We start from the raw sequence: 19,778 nt of genomic DNA, 5'->3' as shown, positions 1-19,778 counted from the left end.
TTGGATACAGAATTGGCTTGGTGGAAGGAGTCAGAGGGTGGTAGGGGAGGGTTATTTTTCAGATTGGAGGCCTCTGACCAGTGGTGCAGTGCAAGGATCTGTGCTGGGTCCCCTACTCTCTGTCAACTATATTAACAATTTAGATGAGAATGTAGGTGGTGTGATGAATAAGTTTGCGGATTTCACCAATATTGGTGGTGTAGTGGACAGTTAAGAAGGTTAGTTAAGATTACAACAAGATCTGGATTAACTGGGAAAGCGGACAAAGGAATGGCAGATGGAATTTAACTCAGAACAAGTGCAAAGTGATGCATTTTGGGAAGTAAAACCAGGGCAGGATATACACAAAGAATGGCAGAGCCCTGGGGAGAGTTGTAGAGAAGAGAGACCTAGGGGTACAAGGACATAGTTCCCTGAAAGTGGTGACACAAGGAGACAGGGTGGTGAAGAAAGCATAATGCACACTTGCCTTCATTGATCGGAACACTGAGTACAAGTGGTAGGACAACATGTTACAGCCATACAAGACATTGGTGAGACTGCACCTGCTGTATTGTGTGCCGTTCTGGTCACCATCCGACAGAAAGTTTCTGATAAAGCTAGAGAGGGTGCAGAAAAGATTCACAGGAATGTTACTGGGATTAGATTGCTTGAGTTATAAGGAAAGACTGGATAGGCTGGGGCTGTTTTCCTTAGAGCAAAGGAGGCTGAGGTGACCTTATAAGAGGTTTATAAAATCATGAGGGGCATAGAAAAGGTGGGTGGCCACAGTCCGACTTTGACTTTGGCAGGCAAATGGGAATAGCTTAGGCAGGCACCTTGGTCGGCATGGATAAGTTGCGCCAAAGTGTCTTGTTTCTGTCCTGTATAACTCTATAACACTTCAATGTCCCCAGAACGGATTGGAACTTCCTTAATACAGGAGGCTTAGATGGGGTAGGATTAATTCAGTGCATTCAAGAGGGGTTCTTGAAACAGTACGTGGAGAATCCAACTGGAGGAAAGAACATACTGGACCTAGTTTTGGGAAATGAGCCAGGCCAGCTGACAGACCTGATGGTGGGTGAACATTTTGGGAATAGTGACCACAACTCATTATGTTTTAAAATAGTTATGAGTAAGGATATAATTAGATCTTGTAGGAAGGTACTGAATTGGGGGAGGGCAAATTACAACAGGATGAGGCAGGAGCCAAGGGGCATTGATTGGGAGCAGCTGCTGTCGGACAAGTCCACGTCTAACATGTGGGAGTTGTTTAAAGACCAGCTGATCAGAGTTCAGGATCAGCATGTTCTGGTAAGGAGCAAGGACAAGGATGGTAAGGTAAGGGAACCTTGGATGACCCGAGAGGTCCTAAATTTAGTCAGGAAGAAAAAGGAAGCATATGTAAGGTTCAGGAATCTAAAATCAGACTGAGCCCTTGTGGAATATAAAGATAGCAGGAAAGTGCTCAAGCAGGCAATTAGGAAGGCCGAAAGGGGCCATGAAATGTACTTGGTGAGCAGGATCAAGGAGAATCCCAAGGCATTTTATACTTATATTAAGAAAAAAAAGAATAACTCAGAAGAGGGTAGGTCCACTCAAGGATAAAGGAGGGAATTTGTGCTTGGAGTCAGAGCACGTGGCTGAGGTACTAAATGAGTACTTTGCGTTGGCATTTACTGAGAAGAAGGATTTGGAGGATAGTGAAAACAGAGTGGGGCATGCTAATGTGGTGGGACAGTTTGAGATTAAGGAAGAGGTAGTGCTGGGTCTTCTGAAAAACATTGTCCACAGGGCCTGTTGGCATATATCCCAGAATATTGAAAGAAGCAAGTGAGGAGATTGCTGGGGCTTTGACAAGGATCTTTGTGTCCTCACTAGCAACAGGCAAGGGCCCGGAGGAGTGGAGAGCAGCAACTGTTGTGCCTTTGTTCAAGAACGGAAATAGGGATAATCCAGGTAATTATAGGCCAGTGAGCCTCACGTCAGTGGTAGGGGAGCTATTGGAGAAGTTACTGAGGGATAGGATTTATGCACATCTGGAAAGGCATGGCCTGCTTAGGGACAGATGGCATGGCTTTGTGCGGGGTAGGTCATGTCTTACAAACTTGATTGAGTTTTGTTCTGAGGAGGTGACAAAGGTGCTTGATGAGGGTAAGGCAGTGGACGTTATCTACATGGACTTTAGTAAGGTATTTGATAAGGTCCTTCATGGTGGGTTGATTCAGAAGATAAATATGTATGGGATCCAGGGTGAATTGCATGTTTGGATTCGGAACTGGCTTGCCCACGGAAGACAGAGAGTAGGGGTGGGAGGCTGTTATTCTGGCTGGAGGTCTGTGACCAGTGGTGTTCCACAAGGATCGGTGCTGGGACCTCTGTTGTTTGTGATATATATCAATGATTTGGATGAAAATGTAGATGGGTGGATTAGCAAGTTTGCAGATGACACCAAGATTAGTGGAATTGTGGACAGTGTAAAGGACTATCAAAGAATACAGCGAGATATAGATCAGTTGCAGATATGGGCAGAGAAGTGGCAGATGGAGCTTAATCCTGGCAAGTGTGAGGTGTTGCACTTTGGGAGGTCAAATGAAAGGAGAAGGTATACAGTTAATGGTAGGCCCCTTAATAGCATTGAGGTACATAGGGATCTTGGGGTCCAGGTCCATAGAAGTGGCTACGCTAGTGGATAAGGTGGTTAAGAAGGCGTATGGCATGCTTGCCTTCATTGGTAGGGGTGTTGAGTATAAGAGTAAGGAAGTCATGCTCCAGCTATATAAGACTTGGAGTATTGCGTGTAGTTCTGGTCGCCCCATTATAGGAAGGATGTGGAGACTGTGGAGAGGGTGCAGAAGAGGTTTACCAGGATGCTGCCTGGATTAGAGGGCATGTGCTATAAGGAAAGGTTGGACAAACCTGGGTTGTTCTCCCTAGAGCGTTGGAGGCTGAGGGAAGACATGATAGAGGTTTTTAAGATTATGAGAGACAGTCAGAATCCTTTCCCCAGGGTAGAAATGTCAAACACCAGAGGACATGCTTTTCAGGTTAGAGGGGGGATGTTTAAACGCGAAGTGAGGAACAAGTTTTTTACGCAGAGAGTGGTAGGTGCCTGCAATGGGTTTCCAAGGGTAACAGCGGAAGCAGACAGTTTGGTGGAGTTTAAGAGGCTTTTAGATGGACACATCAGTATGAAGGGAATGGAGGGATATGGATGATATACAGTAGGAGGACATTTAGTATAAATTGGTGTCAAGATTGGCACAACATCATGATCTGAATGGCCTGTCCAATGCTGCACTGTTCCATGTTCTATAAATAGGTAAAACAGCAGAACGTAGACTTGTGGAAGTTTAGACTGCACCTTACCATGTCCAGTTCTGGTTAACATGAATCGCAGGAGACAGTTCATCACTTGAAGTAACACAAGGAAGAGCTAAGCACTTTATCCCTAGTGTTAGGGTCTGAGTCATGAGGGAAAAGAGACTCAGGTTTTATCACTCGGGAAGGAGGCATCTGAAAGGTTAATAAGTAAAGTTTGATCAAAGTTCAAGTCAAAGTCAAACTTGAGTTTCTTGTCATATGCACAAGTACATGTATGCACAGGTGCAATGATAAACTTACTTGCAGCAGCATCACGGGCACATAGGTTCATATAAGCAGCTTCACAAGAAAACCATAAATCAAACCATTTTTACAAGAAAGATCACAATTAGAACAAAAAAAAGTCCATTTTAGTGCAAAGTGATCAAAGTGGTCATAGTGTTGCTAAACTGTAGTGATTAGGGTTTTGCTGGTTGGTTCAAGAACCGAATGGTGGAAGGGAAGTAGCTGTTCTTGAACCTGGTGGTGTGAGACTTCAGGCTTCTGTACCTCCTGCCCAGTGGTGGCTGCAAAAAGATGGCGTGGTCTGGATGGTGGGGATCTTTGATGATAGATGTTGCCTTTTTGAGGCAGTACCTGCTGTAGATACTACCAGTGGTGGGGAGGGATGTGCCCGTGATGTATTGGGTAGGGTCCACTATTCTCTACAGCTTTTTGTGTTCCTGTGCATTTAAATGACTGTACCAGACCATGATGCAACCAGTCAGGATACTTTCAACAGTACATCTCTAGAAGTTTGTTAGGGTGTTCGGTAGCAAGCCGAACCTTCTTAACTTCCTAAGAAAGTAAAGACATTGGCACACTTTCATTATCCCTAACGTCAGGGTCTGAGTCATGAGGGAAAAGAGATTCAGGTTTTATAGCCCTGAAAGAAAGCATCTGAAAGGTTAATGGGTAAAGTTTAATCTGGGATCCAACATCAAATTAAACCCTGGGTGTAAAATAAGGGGATATGTTTAATTTGGTGAAGATAACTCTGGAACTGATACCAGGAAGTGGATCTCTGGAGGGAGTGCAGAGAAGATAAATCTTGGAGTAATTTAAGCCACAATTGGATGCAGCAGTAAGAAGAAAGAAAGGTTGTTCTGGATCGATACATTTATTTAAACCAAAAGTCCCTCTTCCTCATTAAACATGTGTTGTCCTTGTGATTGCCACTTGGTAAAATCTACAACTCTGATAACACAGTGAGGATTTTACTCTGTGTTATTTGAAGACAATGTAAACATGGCAAATGGAACTGATCCTACAGATTTTTCCACTTAATTGCTCAAGCAAGACATCTGGAATGCTCAAAGATAAAGCTATGAATAGCATCTTATATTTGATTTCAAAAGACCAGTCCAAAGACATCTGCTAAATCTCAGTTAAATATTAAATGAAAACAGTTAACAAGTTGCAACAACATCAAAAGAAAAATTACTATGTCTCTTTACCAGTGACTCAGAGGTAGATCGAACTAAAATTCTATTATGTGTCTCATTCTGTTAGTTCCATGGAGCCAATCAATTACGTATATGTCATTCTTCAGCCACCTTCAGGGAATTAAGTGATTCAGTTGAATTAAACAACATAGGCTTTTAGTTATATTGCACTTATAACATAGTGAAAACATTACAAGCCTTGACAGACATCCGGAGAAAATAGACTTATTCTACTCAATCTCTCAATCACAAGAACCAAGCTAATGAACCTTCAGTTGTCCCTTATTAAGCAGGTAGATTTTCTTAGAGAAGGGGAATGTAAGTGTGCACAATACCCCGGTTCTGATCTCACCAGAGCCCTATATCTTGGAAGCAAGACTTCCTTATTCTTATACTCCCTTGTTACATTGTAAGCTGGTAGGGCTGGTTAGGGAGCATCTTTGGAGAGAGAAATAGAGTTAGCATTTCAGTTTGATGGCCTTTCATCAGAACTTGGAAACACTAGAGAGCCCCAAGATTCACAAGCAGGACTGTCATGATGACCAGCCGTCTTAGGCTCTTCTTATCTCTGTTAAATTACTTATTCCTATCTTAACCTCATTCTTTCTCACCTTCTCTTGTCTAGTCCCACCTATATCTGTGATACTTCTGATGCCATCTCCATCCAACTGGCTCACTTTCATCCTGGATGTCTAATCCCTTAACCTTCATCCCGCACCAAGATAGCCTGTGGGTCCTTCATTTCTTCCTTGAGCAGAGGACAAACTAATTGTCCTTCTCCCCCCTCTCTCTCCTTCACCTGGCTGAAACCTTTCATACATTAAACAACCTGTCCTTCAAATTTGCTCACTTCCTGCAGATCAAAATTACAGCCCTACCCACATGCATCAAAGCAGTCTCTTTGTGCAACACATCGAACACTTCTTGTTTCAGGACCCTTCCCTCACCTTTTCACTGTATTAGTCCTGCTCTCCTAGACAATGTGACAATTCATCATTTGTTGCCAGTTTCCATCCTGTTCTCATTTCTCACAAAGTCCATCCCTGCCTCATCCCTTCCTTTTCTAGCTTCATCTCAGAGGATAGGTAAAACTCCCACAGCTATCTTGATTATTCTTTCTCCCACCATGCATCCTGTAAGGTCTCTAATCATTTTCCCGGTATGTATGTCTCAGTCCTATCTCTTCCAATAACTTCCACACTGGTGCTTCTGAGGTATGTTCCCCATCACCACGGTTGACAGCATTCCCAAATGTGCCTGTTCCATTATCCACAATTCTGTTTTCATCCTCTCTCCTCCTATTCTGAGCAAGGAGAGAGTTCCCCTTGTCCCCATCTTCCATCCCATTCACTTCTACATTCAATGGGTTATCCTCTGTAATTTCTGGTACCTTCAATGTAAGAACGCCACCAGTCATATATTTCCCTTCTCTTTCATCATTCCTAAGGGAACATTTGCACCACAACTCCCTGCTTCACTCTTGCATCTCTAACAACACAGTCCCCATATAGCTCTGATATAACACCTGCTCTTTTATCGCTTCACTTCCCATCATTTGGAAACTCAAACATTCTTTCACATTCATTTGTAGTTCCTCTAGTGTACTATATTTGGTGCCCACAATATGTTCCACTGTACACTGTAAAAGCTAGATATGCACTGCTGTACATAACACTGCTGTGCATAACATGTGCATTGTGCACCGCTGTACATAACATGTCCATTCAATTCACAAGGGTGACCATGAGCTTTAATTCTCCATCCCACTCCACTCTGACCTCTCTGTTTTTGGCCTTTCAATAAAGCAATGAGTAAGAGGAGAGAGGGTGAGAACAGAAGTGCAGAAAATGCAAGACACGATTTTAAGCTCTGTCAACTGTTGTGAAAGTTGAATGCACTGTTGAGGAAAAAGCTCAAGGAACAGCATCTCATCTTCTGACCAACCATTTTCAGCCCTTGGAATCAATATTGAATTCAACAATTTCAGATGACTAGCCTTCCCAGTCTGCAGCAGAAGTGTCCAATTCTGATGAAAAGTCATCAATCTTTAACATTAATTCTGTTTTTTCTCTCTCTGCAGTTCCTGTCTGATCTGCTGAGTATTTCCAGCAACTATAGTGTTTTATATCTCACAGTTCCAGCATTGTCTTTTACCTCTGTTTTCATTCATCTCCCTGGTCTACATCTCCTCCAGACAGATAAGCTGCCGTTAACAAGTCTTCACCACTCTCTCGCAGCCAGCACCACCACTACTTGTGTTATTCAGACTCTCTTGCTCTCCACTGAGTCATAAACATTCCCTTTGTTCTCTCTGTCTTTTCCCCTTCTGTACAATTTAAAACATGTTTGATTTCTAACTTTCAGGTGCTGCCAGAATCATTGAATATCTTCAGCCCTTTCTGTTTTGATTCGAGGTTTCCAGCAGCTGTTTTTTTTGCTCTTCAGAGTTCTTAGGGAAATTGTACCCAGGCTGTTTTTACTGCATTTCTGTGGAATTTCTTCACTTTTCACAACTTTCACAATGCTCACTGACTTGATTTCAGATCATTTAATCCAGTACTAAACTGAGGAATAATATATAGGAGGCTGCACAAGTAGTGGAGGGTGCCAACTGCTCAAAGGAGACCTAAAACCATCCAAGAGGATAGTAAATCTTGGGTCCGTTTCATTCAATGCTGTCCCGGGTATATCTAAAGGCCAGTCCATGGTTTATACAGATATCAAACCAGTGACTAACTTCTTGTTTGAAAAAGTAAATATCTTCCTATTGACATGGGGAGGCAGAAGAATAGGGCAACGAAGTTCATAATGATTACAGAACCTCACAAGTCTAAGGAATGTCTGACTGTGGACATACCTTGCACTTCATTAAGGCTATGGCATTGTGAGCATGCTCCTGTTCACAATGCTGGAACCTTACTGAACTGCAACATATTCCATTATGAATATGGTACACTAGAGCAGATCCAGTTGACTACAGCTGCCACGCAACCTTAATCAGCTGCCTCCCACACAATATGCTACCATTTAATCCTGGACACTAAATACAAATCTGGCTCTGAAGAAGCTGTCAAAGTAATAGCAAGGGAACGTGGATTTAAAATCCTTCGGAATTTTTGATTTAATCAGATGAACTTTATGGAGGGTCAGGGAGTATTTAGCCAGGGATAATGAGCAACAGAGATATTCTGCTTTTTTTCCTCCTTCATTGTGAACGTCTGATTTTAAGCCTAATACTGTAAATTAAATGATTTTGGAAAATTCTGTGTCCAACTTGCAGCTTAGCCACTCAGTTTTAATGGAAAGTTCAGAAAAGAGAAATAATACATCCTGGATATGTAAATGCCCTTTGGCTAAACTTGTAATTAGGTACTCGTGCAGAGTGAAATGTGTATGTTGTTTTTCTTTCCTTCTTACAGCTTTTGGGAATGGTTTAAAGCCTCAGTGAATGACCTCATTTCCAGATCTCCATCTTCCAACAGAGCACAGTCGTATTATTCTACTCAACTATGTGTGATTGAGAGGACCTTTGGCTCCTTGCTAATGCATTTCAGATGCCTTGACTATTTGAGGGAGTGTAGAATCATCAGATGTCTGTAACAAATTTTATTCCACATTGATTACATTATCACCCTTGGGCAGAGTTATAAGAGGACAACATTAATCAATCTGGAGATGATATTGAAGGCAAAGAACATTTGAAGAAACTGTGGCACGGTCTCCAAGGACAGGAAAGTTTTACTTGGACATTAAGTATAATTAATGAGTTTCTTAACTGAAAAGATTACAAAAAACAGGAATCTAATGACTCATTCAGAAATCTTAGCTGAAGTGGAGCCAGGACCTTTGCAATTCCTCTCCGGCTGGTGTGGAGAGTTGGCCTTGTTAGATTCAACAAGGTCAGCTTCTAAATGTTTTTAAGACACATTCACCTTCTTTGACATCTACCAGCAGCAAATAGTTGTCAACAAGGAAATGATTAAGCAATATATACATTGTCTTCCTTCAGGATAGGATATATTACATAAATTGGGTTTTTCCAAGTGCTGAGAAGTAATTTCATTAAGCTGTTTCTCATATTTCTGCTGATTGATTACAGAATCACACAAGTATGCTTCAATATATCCCCACCATTTTTGACAAAAGTAACAATTAACTGTTGTATCCCTTTTGTTTTATAAATCCAGTTGAAAACTTTGTATCCATGAATAGGCAGATTGCATTATGTTATTGAATCTGCATTATATTCCAAACAACTTCTCAATTTAAGTTTCAAAATATTGTTTGTCAAGAAGTGTGAGTCCAAAGAATTGGGCTAGCAAGATCTGGTCCAATAAAGCAAAATTTTCCCCTCCCCTCCATAAGATTCTTTCTTCAAACTATGCCCTCTGGTTATTGATTTGCCTGCACTTAGGAAAAACATGCTCTATTTAAACTCCTCAAAACTTTAAACAAACCTCTTCAATTTCCTTTTAACCTTCTGCTCCAGAAAGAACTATACCAATTTTTCTAATCTTTCCACAGAACTGAAGTTCATAATTCCTGATACCATTCTAATAAATTTCTCTCACATCCTCTCCAAGGACTTGGTATGATTCCTGAGAAGTGGTACTTAGAAAAAGACACAATGCTGTGTTTGTGACAAAAGCAATATATTCCCAAAGCTGCAAATCAGAAACAAAAATAGAAAATGTTGGATAAAGTCTGCAGTCAGGAGTATTTGTACAAAGATAAAAGAGGGAATGTTTCAGGTCCATGATCTTTCATCAGAACACCATCGTTGCCTGTTTTTATTTTATACTCCATTTGAGACATAACAAGTGATTTATTAACATTTTTGGATAACTACCTTGTTTTTGTATTTCACATCTACATTTATAAATCTAAGGATACAATTTCTTTTAACAGCTTTATCTACATGCACTGCCACCTACAGAGCTTTGTTCATGTAATTTCCCAGGTCTCCCATTGCCTGTTCCCTGTTTAAAACTGTAGGATTTAGTTTATTTTCCTTTGTTCCTTGCAAAATGCATCACTTCTCACTTCTCTTGCTAAAATTGATCTGCCATCTGATTTACTACTTCAACACGCACAAAATGCTGGAGGAACTCAGCAGATCAGGCAGCATCTATGGAGGCAAATAAACAGCTTACTTCCCTCCATAGATGCTGCCTGACCTGCTGAGTTCCTCCTGCATTTAGTGTGTATTGCTCCAGATTCCAGCATCTGCAGAATCTCATGCGTCTCTGATCTACTACTTCCGCAGTTTGTATACCTTTCTGTTCCTGTCCTCTTTGCTATTTATTAGATTTCCATGTTATGTGTCAGTTGAAATAATTGTAAGCTCCCAGATCATTAACATGTATTGGAAAGTGCAGTGGTCCCAGTACCAATCTTTGGAGAGCATTACCGTGCACTTCCCTTCAGTCAAAAAACAACTATTCATCAATATTCTTCACAATCTGTCCCTTAACCTTTATTTTCCACTGTCCTTATAATTTTATAGGGTTCAGGATTGCTGTGTATTGATCTATCTTTCAAAAGTCCAATGATTAAATTAACAAATGCTTGAAAACTGAGATGTTACCTGAGTAGATTTTTTTATTTTTTCCAGTCTCATAATCAACAAGGTCTATGGAAAAACAGCTTTGAACACTCATAGATCTCATAGTACATTATCTCACAATGTAGTAGGAGACCTTCTGACCCATCGAGTCTGTGCCATCTCTCAGTGCAATCCCATTGATCCCACTCGCCCACTTATTTCCCTGCAACCTATTCTCTCCCACATGCCCATCAACTCTACTCTGATGTTTTGACATTAGGAATAATTTGGAGTCACCGATTAACCTACTAATCACGTCTCTGGAATGTGGAAAGAAACCGGAGCACCCAGGGGATATCTACCCAGTCACAGGGAGAATGTGTGAACTTCACGCAGACAGCATCAGAGGTCATGATTCAATGCGGGTGGCTGGAGCTGTGAGACAGCAGCTTTTACTACTTATGTCCAATCCTGATGTGTTCTTATGGCTGGATTGATGCCATTGTCATCTAAGTTTGTCTTGGCTGATCAGTCATAGCCCATTTTAAATCATTTTACTATTATTTCTATCACTGATATTGCAGCAGATTCCTCCAGCTCATAATTTGCAATTACATCTGCTTTGGGAAACTATCTGTGGTGAGGCTGCAGTGTGTCGGAACAACGATATCATTACATACTGCAGCAAACTATGTGGCTAGGGTGTTCTGGGATAAGTATTAAAAGCTGTTCTAGTTTTTAGGAAAGGATTAGTTATTTCCTTTAGCAGGAGAAGATTCAAGCCATTTGTTCTGACAAGCAATTGAACAAGTTTTAATGGAATTATGATATGTAATTCTCTGTGATAGTTTAATATTTAGGTTGTGAATGTCATTTAATGCTGAAAATAATTTATCTAATTCATAGAAAATATAACATTCCCCGTTTTTTAGAACCATGTGGGCAATGTGGAGAACTGCAGAAATTCTTGAGCAAGAAATCTAAACTAACAGCTAATAATAAAATAAGGTCATGCTGTTCCTTCATTGCTTCCAACTCAGGTCTCTTCCATTGGTGCTTGCTTAATCCATATAAATGCAAAATCACAAACAAGGGTGTGAGATAAAATTAGTTGATCCACTGTTTACATGCCAGTCAACAATAGTGCCATCACACATAGAATTGATACTCTTCCCACTATCCATGCCCACACCCTCTCCACACACCCAACCCACTGCAAATAACCTCCTGATACGCACAACTCATGAAATTTGGGAAATTAACCCTTTCTAATCATAACATTAGCAAATTCCTCTCTACAAATGTAAATGTCCATTCCATGCAGAAATTGGTCTATTTCCCTCTTAATGATGTGCAGTGAATTTATCATCCAAACACTGAATTTCTGTTTCTTGAAATTGCTTCAATCCTTGAAATATCTCCTCCTACCTAAAAGCAGTTAAGCCGTGTCATGTAGATATCTTAATATCCTTCACCATCTGCAAGGTTCACAATTGGCTGCAATTTATAAAACAAAGAATATAATACCAAGGCTGTGTAATATAAAGGAGGGTTTAGGGGCAATTTACAAGCTGATTTTCAGGGCTGGAGTACTTTCTTTTTCAGGAGTGATAGAATGTATATGTTTTCTTTCAAACAGAGCAGACTGAGGGAAGATTAAAATGGAACAAATAGTCAAGATCTATTTCCTGAGGCAAGAAGCCAATAACTAGAGGGCTTAGATTGTGGGTAATTCGTAGAAGGATTACAGGAATTCATTTTCACTTAAGGACTTTCTGGAACTTGCTGTATAAAAGGCTAGTGAAGACAGAAATCGTAACCATATTTAAAATTGTACCTAGAGGAACACTTGAAGAACCCTATCCTTCAAACTGTGTACTGGCTGGGATTGGTCTGAACAGCCCTTTTATTCCTGCAAATAAACCTCTATCTCTAAGATGTATGTTAATATATATATCTACGTATGTATACTGCAGCTCAGCATTTTCATGAAAACATTACAGCATTTAAAAAAAGAAACATGTTCCTTAATTGACCACAGACATTAATTTTATTTCAGTTGATCCTGAGTTGTTTAAAATTTCCAAATATAATTGCTCTTTTTTTTACATATTTCCATAAACAGTTTGCTCAATGTTCTGTAACATACATCAAAAACTATCAGCTCCCCTTCCTATTTCTTAACTTAATCCATATGTGTTTTTTTTAACATAGTCTCTTAAAACATTCATAGATTTTAGAGCTGTAATATAATTTTTCATTAACGCTTGTACCCACCACGTTTGTGATACTTCAATTCACCTAAAAACCAGGAATCTCAGATTTCCAGTCTTGTCAAAACTTGAGCCACATCTGCATTATTGTCATTATATTCCAACCCAAGTTATTAAAGGTTCTAAATCTTCTATATAGTTCTGAACAGTTTGTGGATTCACATCCCTATCACTCAACCCAAACTCTTTTTTTTATATAAAGAATGTTACTCTTTCGTCCCCAGTTAATTCATACAAACATTTAATATCCATGGCCATTTTTATAGTATTTTTATTTTTCTTTCACATCTGTTTCTCTCACATTCCTCTTACATATATTGTCCCACTATTGATTTCAGATAAGCCTCCTGGGCCAAGAAGTTGGATATCACCTTCTTTTGGCACACTGAACTTGAGCTGTGTATAGCACCAATTACCCGACCAAGTCTCATGCAAAATATGTGAAATTGGCCAGAAGTCATTTAAAAGCAGATCTATGGCAGTTTGCACATAGAATCACACATTAAAACAGGACCTGCCCTATTCCCATCAGGAATTGCTTAAAAATCTTGCAGCTGCTGAGTGATTGCCGTGCTTATCCTGGGAAGAGTGTCAGACCTTAAAGTAATGCTTCACGGAACAAGCCACTCAAAACCTGCCAGACATATTAGAGGATCTAGGGTCTAGTGAAAATGGAATAGCTGGAGGAACTAAGTATTGGTCAAAAAATAGTACAAGGGAAGTTGAGGAGGTTGTGCACTGATAACTATGATTAAGATGGTTAAGGAAAAAAGAATCACAGGAACGTTGCTGCAACTGGAGGGCATAAGGAGAGATTGGATAGGCCAGGACTGTTTTCCCTGGAGCAAAGGAGGCTGAAGGGTGATCTTAGGTTTATAAAATCTGGGGCATAGGAAGGGTAGATGATTAGGGTATTTTTCTCAGAATAGGAGAATTTAAAACTAGAGGGCTAGAGTTTAAAGGTGAGAGGGGAAAGAGACTTGAGGGGCAAGTTTTTCACCCAGAGGATGGTGGGTATATGGAATGAGCTGCCAGAGGAGGTGATAGGCAGGTACAATTACAATGTTTAAAAGACATTTGGACAGTTACATGAATAGGAAGGGTTTAGAGTGATGTAGGTCAAATGCAGGTAAATGGGATTAGCGTAGGTAGGCATCTTGGTCATTGTGGACATGTTTCTATGCTGTATAACCCTATGAATCTATGAATTCTCAAGGACCTGATGATTTAGAGACATATGGCAAAGCAGGTCCTTCAGCCCACCCTCTCCCTGCCATCCATCAGGTACCCATCTAAACTAATCCCATATACCAGTATTTGGTCTGTAGCCTTCTATGCCTTGATGATTTGAGTACTCATCTGGATACTTCTGAAATGTTGTGAGATTCTCTGCCTCCACCACCCTCTCAAGCAGTGCGTTCCAAACTCCAGCTACTCTCTATTTAAAAAAATACGTCCTCTAGCCCCTCCATGCCTTACCTTAAACCTATGGTTACCCATATCACAGAGGTTATGGAATCTCTGTGCTATGGGTAAACATTTGCTCCTGTCTACCCTACGTATGCCTCTCCTAATTTTTACATATCTATCAAGTCCCCCCTCAGCCTTCGCTACTCCAAGGAAAACAAACCCAGCCTATTCAGTCTCTCCTCAGAACTGAGACATGCCAGAGTTCTGAAAGAGATGGCTATAGTGGATACTCTAGTTATCATGTTCCACAGTTCTACAGATTCTGAAATTATTCCTCTGGATCGGAGGGTGAAAATGTGACTCCACTATTTTGGAAAGGAGGGAGAAACAAAATACAGATCTGCCAACCTGTTAGCCTGACGTTAGTGATTGGGGAAATGCCGGAATCTAAAACGAAGGATGTAGTAATAGCTTGAAAAGAATAATTGGTTTGAACATATGAATTTATGAAAAGAAGACCATGCTTCTCTAATCTCCTGGAGTTCTTTGAGAATGTGACTAGTTGAATAGATTGGGGGTTGGGGGGCAGGGGGTGGGAAGCCAGTAAATGTGGTGTATTGGATTTTCTGGGAATATTAAGTAAGGCAGAAAAGGTTGATCAAGAAGGTGAGGGCACATGGAATTGGGGGTAATGTATTTACAAAAATTGAGAATTGGAATTAGTTTATTATTGTCACAGATACCAACATACAGTGAAAAGCTTCTGTTTGCTTGCCATCCAGATTATTCCATACATAATTACATCAAGGTAATAAAAGAAAAACAGAATGCAGTCATAGTATGACAGTTACAGAGAAAGTGCAGTGCAGCTGGACAAATAAAGTGCAAGGGCCACGACGAAGTTAGATTGGGAGATCAAGATTTGATCTAGCGTATGAGAAGTCCTTCAAGAGTCTGATAACAGCAGGATAGAAGCTGTCCTTGAGCCTGGTGGTTATGTGCTCTCAAGCTTTTATACTGGTTACTAGACAGAAAACAAAGTGTTGGAATAAAGGGCTCATCATGATAGGCTGTCATAGTAGGATAGCTCAAGGGTCAATGCCTGGGCTCCAGCTTTACACAATTTATATCAACAATTTGGCTGAGGGGACGAAATGTCATATTTCCAAATTTGCTGATGATACTAAACGAGATGGGATTTTGAATACAGTGGATACTGCAAGAGGCTTCAAGGGGATATGGACAAGCTGAGTGAGTTGGTGAGAACAAAGCAAATGAATATAGCTGGAGAACCATGATGCCATCCACTTTGGTGCACATAACAGAAAAGTGGACTATATTTTTAAATGGTGAGAGTTTAGGTAGTATTGATGTTCAAAGGGATCTAGATTTTCTTGTAAATAAGTTGCTGAAGGCCAAGATACAGATCCAGCAAGCAACTCCACACAGGCAACACTGAAACCACATTGCTGGCCCTGTGAGACATCGGTTCTACTGGCTACACCACTGTGTCACCCCTTATATGGAAGATGTGTGAAATGTTGCGGGAAGAGCTTTGCCCTCTCGCTTGTGCCTGGACTGCACTCTCCGTGGAGGTCAAGGCCAACTGGACTTTCAATCCCTTCACTGTGGGATCTTTCCAAGCAGCCGCACTCATGTCTCCCAATTGTTGCTGACCACCATAAAGCATGGGAAGACTATGTTTTGTTAAGTGCACCGGTAACGTGGAGGAGAGCTTCATCCACGATAAATGTGACCCAGGAGTCCCTTAATTTGGTGCAACTGTGACAAAAGGAACATAATGTTCAGCGGAGACACAAGAGACTGAGGATGCTGGAACCTGGAGTAAAAAACCAACTGCTGGAGGAACTCAGCAGGTCAGGCGGATCTGTAGAGAGAAATGGACAATTGATGTTTCAAGTTTGAGACTGAATCCAGATGAAGGGTCTCGACCTAGAACGTTCAAACTGTTTCATTTCTCTCTATAGATACTGCCTGACCTGTTAAGTTCCTCCAGCAATTTGTTTTTTGCTGCAGACTGTTCAGTGATTTGTAAACACAAGGATGTGAGGAAAAGATTGAAACTGGCTGCAAAACAGCAGGAAATCACAACAGAAATGCAGGCTTGGAATCCACAGTGAATGGACAGTAATTAGATTAACAGCCACATCCAGACTGGAAAGATTCAGGCCCCCTTCATACCCAGTCCTCTTCCCCACTAGGTCTCAAATAATTTCCCGCACCTTCCAAAACTTTGCCACATGGCAACTTGTGGATGCTGTCAGAGTCACATTCTCCAGTGGCAGGACCTACATCAGAGATTGCTTCAGGGTGGAAAGATCTTTTTGACCAATTTTGTGACTTTTGTTTGAAGAAACTGATTGAACATTAACACTGCACACAATCATATTTTAGTGTATCAAGAATTGGTGCAGTCTAATTTCTAGGTATGATTCTTTAAGCCTATTTACCTACTAATTCTACAAGTACCTCATTAACCTATGGCGCTACAATGTTATTCACGAGCATCCCTCTCTGTGTCCCACTGCTCACCTCAGCCTTGTCAATGCTAAGCAAATGATCGGATTTGCTGGACCTGTGATTTAACAGGTCCTTGTACTGTTCCAATGAGTGCTCTTTCAGTTCAAACTTAACATATTTTCTTTCTAACCTGAGCTGTCTAGCATGAGCTTTGGTTCACTGCATCATAAGACCATAAGACATTTGAGCAGAATTAGGCCATTCGTGATTCTTGAAAGAGCACTACTAATGGCTCCATAACCTCTTCAGCTACCTCTTTCAGAACCCCGGGTTGTAGTCCTTCCAGTCCTGGTGACTTATCCACCTTCAGACCTTTTGGTTTCCCAAGCACCTTCTCCTTGGTAATAGCAACTATACTCACTTCTGCCCCCTGACTCTCTCGAATTTCTGACATGTTGTTGGTGTCTTCCACAGTGAAGACTGACACAAAATACTTATTCAGTTCATCCGCCATTTCTTTGTTCCCAATTACTATCTCTCCAGCGTCATTTACCACGGGTCTGCTGTCCACTCTTGCCTCTCTTTTTATATATCTGAAAAAACTTTTGGTATCCTCTTTTATATTATTGGCTACTTACCTTCATATTTCATCTATTCTCCCCTTATTGCTTTTTTAGTTGCCTTCTGTTGGTTTTTAAAAGCTTCCCAATCGTCGAGCTTCCCACTAATTTTTGCAATATTGTTTGCCCTCTCTTTTGCTTTTATGCTGTCTTTGACTTCCCTTGTCAGCCATGGTTGCCTCATCCTCCCTTTAGAATGCTGCTTCTTCTTTGGGATGAACTGATCCTGCGTCTTCCAAATTACTCCCAGAAACTCCTTCCTTTGCTGCTCTACCGCCATCCCTGCTAGGGTCCCCTTCCTATAAACTTTGGCCAGCTCCTCTCTCATGTCTCTGTAGTTACCTTTACTCAAATCCAGGTAATCCTGGAGAGTATGGTTGTTGTATCTGGACTACTGCTTGCAGTTTTGGTCTCTTTATTTAAGGAAAGATACACTTACCAATGGCATCGCAGAGAAGGTTCATAAAACATATTTCAGGGATTTCTTATGAGGAAAGTCTGGGCCTATATGCTCTGGGGTCTAGAAGAACGAGAAGTGATCTGAATGAAATGTATCAGAATCAGATTTATTATCATAGTCTTATGATGTGAAATTTGTTGTTTTGCGGTGGCAGTACAGTGCAAGGACATAATATTACTATAAATTACAAAATAAATAAATAGTGCAAAAAAAAGGAATAATGAGGTAGTGTTATTGAGTTCATGGACTGTTCAGAAATCTGATGGCGGAGGGGAAGAAGCTGTTTCTGAATTGTTGAGTGTAGGTCTTCAGGCTCCTGTACCTCCTCCCTGATGGTAGTAATGAGAAGAGGACATGTCCCAGATGGCGAGGGGCCTTAGTGATTGATGCCACCTTCCTGAGGCACCGCCTCTTGAAGATGTCCTCAATGGTGGGGAGGGTTGTGCCCATGATGGAACTGGCTGAGCCTACAGCCTCTGCATCCTCTTTTGATCCTGCACATTGGAGCCTCCATAGCAGGCGGTGATGCAACCAGTCAGACTGCTCTCCACCATATATCTGTAGAAACTTGCAAGCATCTTTGATGACATACCAAATCTCCTCAAACTCCTAATGAATTAGAGCCACTGGCGTACCTTCTTTGTGATTGCATTAATAACATATAAGACCATGATTGAGCTTGTCAAAGTAGGTGGCTTGTGAAGCCCACTTTCTGCTGATCTCTCACTAAGCTCTTGTTTCCTCTGTTGGGGACACAGTGTTATTCCACATTTAAATTGGATAAAAGAAAGAATTTCTGCTCTTAAAAGACTCGTGAATCTTACCCTGGAGACATGCGGTGGCTGAGTCATAAAGTACATTCAAGGGTGAATTAGTTTGTTAAACCTAGGAGGAACCAAGACTTAAGGTGATCAGCAAAGAAAATGATGGGTTCTAATGAAAGGTCTTTTGTTTTAAATCAAGAAAGCATCATGTTACAGCCTGCAGTGTAAAAACGTCTACAGGAAAATGTCTCTCTTACGCTTTTTCTTACAATCTCTTTTTCCTTTACCTTTCTGTTTCTTTCCTTCCTCCTCTGTCCTTTTTTTCCTTCCTTTTTTTCCTTTTATTCTCATTCTTTTATTTTTTTTCATTCCTACCAGTCATCCAGTTTAAAAAATAAATGCGGTAGTATTGGTCTTTGAGCTTTCACAATCGCCAGACTCTTTTCTCACAAGCATTAATCCTAGTAAAGAAAATATATTGTGTAATGTTATCTATGGCCAGACTTCCATTGAATCTAAATTCTCACACTCTTCTGGCCTTCCACTCTCTACTAATCTCTCAATCTCTCGTTATTCAGTTTACATTCTGCATCTAATCAACAGTTCATGTGCTACAAATTAAAACAATTGGAAAACAGCTGCTGATTATAGCTCTTTTTCAATCAATTGGAAACTGATGAGGTTTGTTTTAATGTAATAAAAGAAACTATTCCTTTTGAGTCAACAAGTAGAAACCAGATTGCATTGCGTAACAATTTTTGCACTACAAAATTCAATTTCAGTCTAGAAAATCAGTTGCAGTGCAAAGTATCGGACCTCCTGCAGGTTATAAGAAGTCAGGTGATTCAGGGCCCTCAGGCATCTGATAAGCTAATACGTGGAGGAACTTAAATGTACATGGTGCAAAGCACACCTAGTTACCTCTTCTGCGATTTTAGTCCATGGTTGGCTGTAGAAACTGTGCACATGACATCTGCTTCCTTGTTAGTTAAAAGGGACATGCTTGAGCAGGCTCAAAGTTCTGAAGTCTGGCAACAGAAGTCCACCTCAGAGAGCTACTCTTTAAGTAAAATACTTATTCTTCACTGGCAGAAGATCTAGTGAAATGAAGAAGAAAACTGGTAACAGTGGTTAGACTAGAAAGGTAAATGAGGATAGCTAACTTACTGAGATATGGGCACAGCGCAAGATGTCAAATGTATTGTGTCTGCTCTTTCAAGGCCAACAGGCCAAAGAATCTCCTTCTATCCTGTAAGTTTTCATAATTCTATTAATTATTTAACTTTACCTCATTCCAGATTACAGTTAATATACTTTATAAATAATCTCCTTGTGGTGAATCATCTCCAGAAGTAAATTAGAAGAACAGCAAGTGGCAAATTAATGCCCTTAAGACTTAGATACTTTCTGTGCCAGGAACAGGACACTAAATCAG

This window comes from Pristis pectinata, chromosome 1 (assembly GCF_009764475.1).
Source record: "Pristis pectinata isolate sPriPec2 chromosome 1, sPriPec2.1.pri, whole genome shotgun sequence".
NCBI lineage: Eukaryota > Metazoa > Chordata > Chondrichthyes > Rhinopristiformes > Pristidae > Pristis > Pristis pectinata.
This window is presented reverse-complemented; position numbering follows the sequence as displayed.